At 31.7% G+C, this 12,333-nt stretch overlaps 1 protein-coding gene across 3 annotated transcripts in view; it reads left to right on the top strand.

Moving 5' to 3' along the window:
* Positions 1 to 12,333, top strand: part of LOC121124713 (far upstream element-binding protein 3) — a 58,725-nt gene that overhangs the window by 18,744 nt on the left and 27,648 nt on the right. For all 3 annotated transcript variants that reach the window (XR_011781947.1, XR_011781946.1, XR_011781938.1), the window contains exon 9: positions 12,049 to 12,213. The gene's annotated coding sequence lies outside the window, so the exon portion shown is untranslated. The remainder of the gene's footprint in view (positions 1 to 12,048; positions 12,214 to 12,333) is intronic.

Consider the following 12,333-nt stretch of genomic DNA (forward strand, 5'->3'; position numbering starts at 1 on the left):
AACTGAGCTGTAAATTTACGACTGTCCAAGATCCCACATGTGGATCTTAGTATTCTTTTGATCCAGATTGGTGGGAATTTTAGTAGTCTAATATATTCTTTGTCCACCTTAATTGGTTCCTCTAATACAATTTCTCTATATTTAAGTTTCACTGGCCATGGTGCAGGGACTTGGTTCCGCTTTGAGCTTCTTATTAACGGATATAGTAACTTCCCCTTTGAGAAACTATTGTCTGAGAACGCGTTATGGACAGAGATAATATTTATCTCCACCGCTTCCCTCTCCAAAATTGCTGCATCTTCTTGTTGCTTGAAGAAGTACTTCTTTTAATTTTTTTGGTGGATGATGCCTACTGTGGAACTCGAGTCGTACACTGGAGAACCTCTCCACATAATTCCCCCCCGCTATAGACAATGATTTTGATATATCCCTAATATGATTGTTTGATAAATTTGTACCAAACAAGATCCACTTAAGACCTCCCTTTGAAGACATATATCCTTTTCATTTAGCATCTTGACTTTTTGTGAGATCAATGAATATATTTTTATACATTTTTGGCACAACTTTTTCCAACAAAACTAGGCCTCCACCTAGATACTCCTTCAGTCGTTTGAGAGGAGGGATATATCTACGGTGAAAAAGTTTTTCTAACCAACAATTTTCTTCATTTAAAATTAATTCCCCCAATCTTGGATTTGATGCCGCCTTATATAAAACAATAGGAACTACTTGGGTATTGTGCAGATCAATACGTTTTTGGAGGGTCAAATGTCTCCAATCATGCATTTTTATCAAAATGTGTCCCTTCAATTTGGACCAATTTTTGTTAGAAACTCCATTTTAATCCAAGTATTACAGCTCTTTCATTAGTAAAACAGCCCCCCACATGCAATTTTTCCAATGGCCTCTATGAACCCAACGGAAGAATATAAATCTTCTTCTACTTGTTTATTATGAGACCAGTTCTGACCTCAAAAATATCGAAATAATTCAATATAATTTCAATCCTCTTTTTTAATTGTTTTTCTGAGTTTGCCTCAATCATTAAAGTAGTCATCAGCGTAAAGGTTGATGACATGCTTCTGTTGTCCAAAACTTACTCCAAAATCCCTGTATTTATGTTGGATTGTTTCCGTAAGTTCGTTAAGAGCAGCAATGAAGAAGTAGCGGTGATACGGGGAAGCCCTGACGACAGTTTCTTTATTTTGATCTCCATTCCTTCATATTGCCTAACGTGACAATCGATTTCCCATTATACAATATAGCTCTTACTGAATTGAAATATTTATTTGGCAGAAGTTTTTTAACAGCACTCATGACATGTTTATGTTTTATAGAGTCAAAAGCTTTGGAAAAGTCCATATGATCCTCTTTCCGACACTGCTTCAATTGCGAATAGGGTATTCCATGGAATATCTGATATTCTTCTTCCTTTTAAAAAACTCTTTTGCTCATTACCAAGGTTTGCGTTCGAAATAGGGTCAATTTGTTTTGATAGTACACCTGCTAGAATCCTATATGCAACATTTAATATTGTTATTGACCTCCAATGGTTGAAATCGGTGTCGTTGCCCTTTTTCGGTAATAGGACTATTCTTCCTCTAGTAACCGTCGCGATTTTTCCATGTATTTTCCCAAAAGGAGGAGATAGGGAGATATTTCTTTCTTTGTCGAAACAAAAGTCTTTCCGCTAATACCATCTGACCAATAGCTTATCTGTTTTGAAATGTTTGCTTATATATTTTATTATATATTTCTCCGAAAACACACTAAAATTCCGAATTACTCTCCTTCTTGGAAAGTTATCAAGCCTCCCTCCTAGTATTCTCTCAAAATTATCATGAAAGTATCCTAAAATATCTTCCGTCCTCTCCAGAACTTTATTGCCCAAAATGATTTTTTCCACTCGAGGTAAAGAGAAAACATTCTTATCTTTCAGGTACTTAAACTGCTTACTATGATTGTTCTCAACTTCGATTTTCTTCCTGGTCTCTGCCTCTGTAATTTCGGAGACTCTATACGGATTTATTACATCTGCAGTTAACGTCCTTATAACATGATATCCCTGTAAAAGCATGTTATCCAAGTTAACATTATGTTCCTTTGATTCCTCTTTTTTTTTTTCTAATGTTACGTAATACAATAAAGGTAACGGCCGTGACAAGCTACATATAAATCAATTATACCACCAATGAATACTTACGTTAAAGGAAGAGAAGGCATAGGGGAGGAGATGCGGTATGGGGTGTTATTTTATTTTTTACTTCAATGATAGGTAGATTGTTTGAAATAAGAGTAGAATCTAGTGAATTATTCAATATTAATAATAATAGTGTACAATACAATTAGACAATAAAGGTTGAAGAGCATTGCCAATATTCCTAACGAAATAAAATCATCCTTTTAATTCCTAACGTTCGATGACTATTGAATCTTTTTTTGCTCATTAGGTTTTATTTTAATATGATTAATTTTTATTTCTTTTTGAATATTATCATTTACTTCAGAAACTAGTTGTTTTGTCATGCACTAAAAAGTTTGACCAAAATAAAAAACGATCAAAATGATGCTCTTTATCACATTCAACGTCAAGAATTTCTATCAAAAGTACTAACGACTTACTAATATTCTCAAAGACCCTGTCGGAGCATCTATCTATCCTTCGTCGTGTCAACAAAGTGCTGCTGGTGCTCGGTTGAACTGGAAGAAAAGTGTCCTACCTAGGACTCAAAGTTTCTGAGAGGGGATAATCTCTGGATCTGGAACTTGTTCGTCCCATACTTGACTTACTACTCCTACACTGGCCTGGTCTAATTCTATGGTCCGTTCCTCCAAAATTTCTCCTCCATCACGTCACCTCTGGCTATACCAGAGGAGGTCAAACTTTTTGACTGTGGGTCTGATAACTGAAAGAATGACATGTGCGGGCCGCTTAATCGTTCTGCTCAATACTTACAAGCCAGAACGAAAGAACTAAGCTCACAAGTCCTTCCACACTCGAGTCATATTTGTTTCTCCATCTACTCTGACACCTCGAAGCTGATTCCACTGAAGGCTATGGTCTTGCAAAGTTTTTGAGCTTCAATGAAAATGTCCTTTCCAGTTGTTGTTCCATGCATTCTGCCAACTCTTGCGTTATCTGAAAGTCCAAATTGACAGATTCCTTTTCAACAAACTTTCTCGTGAAGAAGTTTCTTTGAGGTTTCGAAAACCCTATTCATGGACTCATATTTCTCAGAGCGTAACTTTCGAGAAAACTTTAAATATGTTGATATATGTTTTGTCTTCACTTTCGCTTCAAATTACGCAACTAGCATTCTGGTCCTTTGATTCTATAAAGAAATACGTTACTCCCCACTTTGCATTGAAAACACGACACTCGACGTCCACTTTTTTTTAGTAGCCATAATGAAGGATGAAGAAAAAAGGATCCGAAAAAGAAAGAATGGGAAAGATGCATAATGGTGAGATACCCAAATAAAGATGGAGGAAATGAATCTTGCTCCCTCAGATACTACATATACATTGAATATATATTTCTAGTTTTATCAATCAAATTCAAATACGGTCGGCGGGCCGGATGAACTTCCGTCGCAGGCCTGATCTGGACCATGGGCCGTAGTTTGGTGACTTGGTCTAGACCCCTACCTTTCAATTGGTCTGTACAGGCTGAGATGAGCTTCTCTAAAGTTAAGCAAGCTGTTTCTAATAGGACTCTCCTTGCCCACTATGATCCTACCCTACCTTTATTTCTCTCTATGGATGCCTCTCCCATCGGACTGGGTACGGTTCTCTCTCCCCTAATCGATAGAATTGATCACCGGGGAGACAATTTGTAGAGTTGGAGCTTGTATTTGGTCAGTCTTGATCGATGGTCAAAGGAAGTGAAGACACATTAACCAACTCTTCCCTCATCGAAGAATTAATGGGAGCTGATGTCTTTAAACCTGTTCCTACTCGTTTACTTTATACTATTTATGTATTATACTTATATATCTTCTGATACCTTTAATAATGAGTACGATATGTTTTATTCTCTTACTATTGAGTATCAATTAAATTACTTAAATTATCAATGTTGAGTCATTGGTCAATTTCATGCTTCAATAGGGTCAGTTGGAGCAGCTCATAGGGGATTATTTCTTTCCAAACAGAGAGCATAACCTTCTTGGCCGTTAATTATGTTTGGCAATCTTTTGAGCAGCTTTTCCGTGCTTTTACCACAATTGTTTCGTGGGTTGTTCTCGTACATGACCTATTTTTTATCGACAGTTACCATACGCTTCAAACATGGATCGATTTCGTTACGTTTGAGCAATGAGTCGCAAACATCCATACAATCCAAAAGGTTATTTTGTGTCAATTCTTGTAGTACCCTTACATCCGGCTTCTTCTTAAAGCCTCCCTTATGCAAATGTTTCTGAACAATTTTCTGACTAATCTACTTTTTCTAGGCAATGGAATAAGTACTGACATGCAAGTCCAACTCGATGATTTCTATTATTTTATCGACATTTTTTATCATTGGCCTACCAGAGCATGCCTCATTTACGACGTCCATATAAACCAGAAGTGAATAGTTGCATTGCTGTCGCATTCGATACTGTATTGGGTCCCTAAATATTTCTATTTATCTTTTGGTGCCTAGAACATTGGCGACTTCAGTCGTAGTGAAACTGAATAATGTATAGCCTTTTCTATTTTTTTAGTTCAATTTCGGAACGTTGTAACACACAACTGACTTCACCAAAGATAGAACTATAATTGAACCTTTAAGTGTATGCTTAACCTTTAGGCATATTCTAAGTTTTTTTTATTCAATGTATTAATCGGAAGATATAGCTCGCTAAAACATCTAGCCAAAAACACTCATAATTTTTTACTTAACCTAATATTAACATCTTAATGGATTTAGAAAGATTTACTAGTTAATATACTAAAATATTTAAATTGAGCATCTCTTTTCTTTGACATACATTATTTAGATTTTTGTATTTTTCCTTTTTGGGAAATTACGTATAATCATATCACTTATCTTCTAGAAAGTTCTACGATATGCCTATAATATGACCTCTTGCCTATTGCAAGTTTTCCCTCTCCCCCTACTTTATTCTGCTTATTAGACTGAGTAAATTTTTTTTTGTTAAGGTTTTTAATCTTTCGAAAAAGATTATTTTCATTTTCTATTTTATCCCTCACTTGAGCGATCTCTCCAATCCTGAAGGAGTAATTCATTTCAAACGCTTTATTTTTGGCTTAATAGCTAACCCAAGTTCAAAATAATATCCAAATTATTATTAAAATCCTCAATTACTTTTTTTTGACTGCGTCCTCTGGCAGTGCAATGTGTTGAAAAAGAAAACATCCATTTTTTATAATATATGACAAATTGAACCTATATGACATTTAAAGCTAAAAATATTTTATAATACGATGATGTAGATAAAAAAAAAATTGGTTTCAGAACGAAGTCTTGTGGAGATAACTCTCCTAGATGAGATCATATCAATATGCTTTATTTTGTTTTTCAAAGGAATACAAAATTAGTCGTTTGATAAATAAATTCATGTAACAATAATTTTGAGGATTTTGGCTGGATAATAAAATCACTACTTTGGAGTGAAGAAAAAATTAACGTGATTGCCACACAATTTGAAGACAATAATTGAATTTATCTTTGAGCGCAGAATCTAAAACTGATCTCAGTTTTTCTTTCAGTACTCTGAATTCTGAAATAATTGGGATTATAGTAATATTATCGTTCAGAGTAATTTTTTTCATTTACAATTTGGATTGATAAAACTTATATAAAAGTGTTTTTTATGATTATAAAGTGTTTTTTAATGATTCTGTGTCTTTTTCTGAGCTCAATATATGTCCATTTTTAGGAAGAAAAATGATAAAAAACGACACATTTTTTTACATTCTTTCAACTTATTCATATTATATAGTGATGAGGAATAATATAACCTATATTATTGAAAAATATTCAATGCACAATTTAAAAAAAAGATCTATTGAAGGAATATGTACATATCTCAGAGGAGGTTTGTTCGATATTGTATTTTGTATGTGATTCCATTTTAAAATATTCAAATGATCTACTCATCACTTTATTGTTTCAATCCTGCTATTTCATTCTCAAGGAGGTTGTCCACTGTCAACTCTTCTCCCTAGAATAACATAAATAAAATACAAGAGATCGTATTAATAAAATATATAGAAATTATATTAGGGATGGCAAGGAAAGTGATATATTTTACGTTGCTAGATAACACAATATTAATAATAACTTTACCGAAATAATATTTAGTAACAAGTGGGCGCATCATGGGCTAAGCCACACCATAAATCGCATACGACAATATTATATGCAGTATAGCAAATAATAATAACGACAATTACTACTCCTTCATTACTCCGCCCCCTAGTGTTTAGCACAATAATTCAGTCGATCGCGTAGTCTCACCCAATGTCCAGAAATGGTGGTTTTCACTTCAAGTTTGATTTTCTTTATTTTAAGAATACAATGAACGTTTTGCCTCGGCAATGTTGAATAGGTTTTCAATGAAGGTCCCCACAGCAGCACAAGATCTCTGTGAAATGGGGGAAGAAGGTTATTCCGTACATTACTCTGTGGGATGGTCAAGAAGGCAGTGAGATGTTTCTGAGGACGGGTGATTGGAGCTAAGGGCGATTCTATTGATTAAATGTCAAATTTATACGATTATGTTAATTTTTGTTTGAATTTTTATTAAAATCGGTTAAAAACTAAAGTCACAACAGTGTTTTACATTTATTCTCCCCTTGCAAACGTTTAGATGAACCACACTTAGATAATCTTATTGGAGGGAAAATATTTTAATTATATTTGAATTTATATATATGAGGTATTTTTATAACAGTTTACAGCAAGGATAGACATCACGACGACCGATCATATAAAACAAATTGTTAGCAAATGTGGACTCTTCATTGATTCAGAAAATCCCTTTTTGGCTACATCGCCCGATGGACTTGTGGAAGAAGACTCAATCATTGAAGTGAAATGTCCTTATTTAGGAAGTTATTATAATATTGCTCAAGGATCTAGGTTTCAATTTTTGGAGATTCATAATGATGTTAAGTTAAAAATAAAAGACAATTATTAATACCAAATTTAGGATCAGCTACGAGGAGCAAGGAAATCAAAATGTTTTTTTGTAGTCTTCACATTTGAAGATACTTTTTTTAAGGAAATTATATTAAATACTAAATTCTTTAATGAGGATATACTATCTCCTCTCATCAAATTTTATAATGATCATTTTGTTAAATACATTTCAAAACAACTATGACTAAACATTTTGATTGCCTTGGTGTAGGTGGTAATATTTGTATAATTTTCTGAGTAGGGTCATTTCATCTCGAGGATTGAGTATTATTTCACAACTTCATCGGAAGATGTAATCAAAAAGGGTGTACCCTGGTCCTCTTTGTTATATGTTTCCATATTTTTGTATATTATTTCCTGCTGCCATATGTATAAAGTACCTGAGAACAAATATATAAATATTTTATATCACACTCTGTCTTATGTCTTATTGAAATTATTATTTTACAAGTTATTTCAATAAGTTTGATAAACTTGACTATAGGAAATTTTACATACTGACACTTTACAATACTAACCTTATTATAAGGAATGTTCATTATGATAAATTATACCATGTAGAGACTTTATATTTGTAAAAAATTCTTTGAGACGTTAGTTAATTAAGATATATTTTTTTTCAATATATCTTTTAAATGATCTATTCTCCGATTTAATATTAGTTCTTTAATTGAACTAATTAGAATTACTTTCTTCTAAAATATCGTTGCTAGATTAAATTCTAAGTATTATTACAGTTTCAAATAATTAACTTACCCCACAGTGAACTTTCAGCATAAAAATAAATTTCATTAAGCAAATAAAACTAAACAATATCCCGATTTTGCTTTGTGCGGGAATAAAGGCTAGGAACATTGCCAACCAATTGGGGACAGATTTGAGGCATTTAGCTTAACTTGAAGGCTCAAAGTTCAAAATTTGGCTGGAGTTCAATTTATGTGATTTTTGGCCTGCATCCATGTGAATTACAGCATATTGAACATTGTGTAGTGGGGAGCCTGTCCAACCTCCCACAGGAATAAGGATTACCGGAAGGTTTCCTTTATTGTAGCGTAGCATAAAATGGTTGAAGTATCTATCAGGAAGACATTCTCTGTCTTTAAGACTCGTTTGGAGGCTGTTATAGAAATTTAATAATTTTAAGATTAATTTAATAACTTTTTTGACTACCTATTTTAATTCATATTTTTGAGTGCAAAATGAATGAAATAATAAGTAAAATATTCACAATTTAAATAACTTAATTTTGGACGTTATATTTAACTTATTAAAAATTCATCATATTTGGGGTAACGTTTAACCCCAGTTTACTTACAGAGGAGTAAAAAATATATTTTTAGAGGGGTTCAACGCAACTTCATCTCCTTCCTTTCCTCCCTACTATACAATATACACTATTTACTGTATAAGAAGAAATAAATTAATAAAAAAAACATTCAAAACTAATCGATCTTATGAAGAGGCTATCATCATAAATCACCATCATTCTTATTCTAATCAAAGGGAGAAAGAGAAAAAGAAGTGACCTCCAAAATGTCTGGCTTTTCGGGGTTCCTTTTTATTATTATTCCTATGTTATTTTTCTTCCTCTAACAAATACGCTTTCAACTTTTTTGATGGCACGATTCTTCTTGGGTAAAAGGTAATCTATAACTACATACCATACAGAATAATATCAATTAACATACAAGATCTGGATTTTTACGAGTAGAATAAAGAAGGAGTCTATGTACGATGTGCGTCAGCACATCGCAGAATGATATTTAAAAAGAAATTTTCGATAGGTAAAAAGTAAACTTTTGAGGTTTTGTTTAGAACAGAGTTTTAAAGTTTGAAATTTCAGCTTTCAAATCATATTTGTTTTGATCAAATCAGAGAACAGCAAGTGTTTGGGATGGAACCAATGATATAACGAGTTGTTGACTTGCTTGCGTCGGAATACCAGTGCCCTCCATTTGTGCGATTGCCCCTTCTAGAAAAGACTTGTTTATGAGTTGAAGAAGAAGATCATGGATGGGTAAAGTGGAGACAGAACAAAGTGTGGACTGAGGAGTTTCTGGAGCAATTGGGAACTTCATCGAGGACAATCCAACAAAGCCAATACAAATACTTTCAGGGAAGTTGAGTGCCTTGGGATATCCTCCAACTGGACATCCAAATTTTTTAATAGCCAGCTATTACCCCCTGACTATGCTCCTCTATATTATAGAATCTGGGTATCTTGATCTATGTGGAAGGTAGACCCTGTGCCAAGACCCACTCGCCTGTTGTTGAGGAGCAATGCACTGTCATGCCATCTTGTGTTCATGTTGTGAGGGTCTGCAGTCCCTTTAAGAGCAGACTTGAGGCAAAAAGTGGATATTTTGAGAAAGGAAAGTTGAAAAAGTAAATAATTAATATTTTTCGATTAAGAAGGATAAAAGTAGGCTAATTATAGAATAATATCTAATTAGTTCCTTTGTCATAATAGTTAATTTTTATCTTCACTATGAAAATAAGATAATATAACGATTTAATAACATATTCTTAATACACTTTAGAGTCAGGTATATTAAAAAATAGGCATTACAGGGGTATATTGATCATATTAAGGGGTAAGTAATTTTATTTGTTGTAATTTTTTAGCCGGACCTGAATTTGACTAAATGACTTTTTTTAATGGAAAGAAAACATAAAATCCAGCCACCCTCTGCGGATGGGGCATTTTAAAACTTTCAACCTCTAAAGGTTTGACATTTAATAAAAAATGCTGGTTAGGTTGCATGAATATATATTGCATTAATATTCCAGAGAAAAAAGTTAAATCGTTTATGTCTATGATTTAATCAGTTATCTTGAATATGCCACATCTATAAACTTGTTTTAAGCCCCTTACATCTAAATTACTTTTTCATATTAGTATATGTATATTAACCCTTAAAAACTCATGAAGAGTTTTTTTTTCCTTGGAATGTTATTGTAATCTGTATTCATTGCAACATAACCAGCTTATTGTATGAAAATTCCCTAATAAATATTAAAAACTAAATTGACAAAAATTCAATCAAAATCGACCTTTTTTTAAATGTAAATCGTAGCTATACCTTAAAAACTAGATTTAAAAAGGACTTTAGTTGCCAAACCTATATAGAAAGTTTTAATAGGCAATTTCGCGTTCTACGGCTTTAATAACAGTAATAAATGTGGATTTTAGCCAGTGGGCAAATATGCTGTTGTATGGTGTAATATATAGTAGTTGTAGCTATTTCGTAAAAATTAAATTTTTACGAAATAAAATTCACAAAATCCATATCTCTTCAGTATTCACAAAAAATTAAATTTTTAGGATTTTTTTTTTCCAAAATCTACAGTTATTCACAAAAATGATTTTTTTTGTGAAATAAAGCTCAAAAATTCATTTGTATTCGAAAAAAAAAATTATAATTATTACTTTTTAGAATTTTTTTTGACAATTTTAATTAAATTTCAAATTTTCTAGTAAAATCAAAAATTCCTTTTTTTTTTAAAGGTGGGGAGTTGTTATGGATCTTTGTCTACGTAATTTAGAAGATAGATTATGTTGACGTTATGAAATTAAAATGGATTTTTTAACTTCTCTGCTTCTTATACGAGGAAAGTTAATGAATTATTCTTCCTATATGTTTTTTGATCTTTGCAAACTGTTTCCCGGACATTAATAGATTAAAATTTAATAATGAACCTCCTTGGTGCAAAATAAAAAAATATTTAGTCAGTATACTATTTTTAAAGAAGATTATAAGGTTTAGAAAGAAAAAATACTCAAGTTAAACTGGTTTTCGCACATCTTTGATATTATTGTCAAAAAACCTTCTTTTATATATATATATATATAAATCACACCAATATCACTGGTCAATGATTATTGGAGAATAATTCAACATCAGGGGGCATCCGAAGGGGGAGGGTCTGTGCCCCCCAAAAAAAAGAAAAAAATATGGAATTTTTTATTCCCAATAGAAAATGTAATATTTAAAATTTCATTAAGTTTTTCAAATTTTTTTCTAAAAAATATTTTTTTTTGTGAATAGCTACGCTTTTTAGAAATTTTTCTCCGCAAATTTGAATATTTGAAATTTAAAAAAAAAAAATATTTTTTTTTTGAAAAAAACTCTGGATTTTGTAATTTTTTCCCCAAAAAATTTAATATTATAATTTTTTTTTCCCAAAAAATAATATTTTTTGTAAATAGTTGGGGATTTTTGAAATTTTTTTCCAGAAAAATTATTAGTTGTAATCTTTTTAAAAAAAAATTCCATTTTTAAATTTTTTTTCCAGAAAAAATATAATCTTGCAGATGCTCCTGAACATTATACACTCAATAATGTACACACATAAAATAATTCAATTCCGTTTTAAAAAAATAGAAACCCTACTAGGAATAATAAAATATTTAAAACTAAAATTAATAGATTCTAAGTTTTGTCGATTTCTAGAAATTGTTTTAAGAACAACTAATTAGTAAAAAAATTATTGTATAAATAAACAATATCATATCACACTAGTGACAAGTGAAAACATTCTTTACTTTTCACTACTAATTACTTCTTTAAAATTATCAGTTTGTAAATGTTGTGATTTGAGATTTTGTTGAAAATGTGGAAAAATTGGTTGAAATTTAAATAGGTAAAATATTGAAGCAGTGTTTCTTCTGTCCGACCGGCCCACAAGTTAAGAAGCACTGGTCTAGATTGACTCATAGCGAGCATCCTTTTTTTTTCATTTTCTGAAAGTAAAGTAGAAAATTTTAATAGGTGTATTTTTGTTCCATAAGGTAGCTTTAGAAAAAAGCTTTATTAATATTTTTTATAGTTTATAATAATGTCTTAAGATATAAATAAGATATGTAAAAGAAGGATTAATGTTCTATTTAGGTATAATACTTATTGGAAAAATAAATAACTTTTGGCTCCTTTCAAATTTTGAACAAGATGGACTACATAAAGATGACATCGTTAAAAATTAAATGCTGCATAGATAATTTTCAACCCATATGAAAACTTTTCCGTACTAATCATTGAACAATAGTTCTACAGTTGGTAAGAAATATCAACTTTTTTGTGGGATTTTATCTCTGTTTTTGTTTCGGGTGAAGGGTTGCATGATAACTTCAAAGTAAAGACGTGTTCTCTTCTATTACACTAATATCTTCTAAAATA

This window comes from Lepeophtheirus salmonis, chromosome 9, assembly GCF_016086655.4.
Source record: "Lepeophtheirus salmonis chromosome 9, UVic_Lsal_1.4, whole genome shotgun sequence".
NCBI lineage: Eukaryota > Metazoa > Arthropoda > Copepoda > Siphonostomatoida > Caligidae > Lepeophtheirus > Lepeophtheirus salmonis.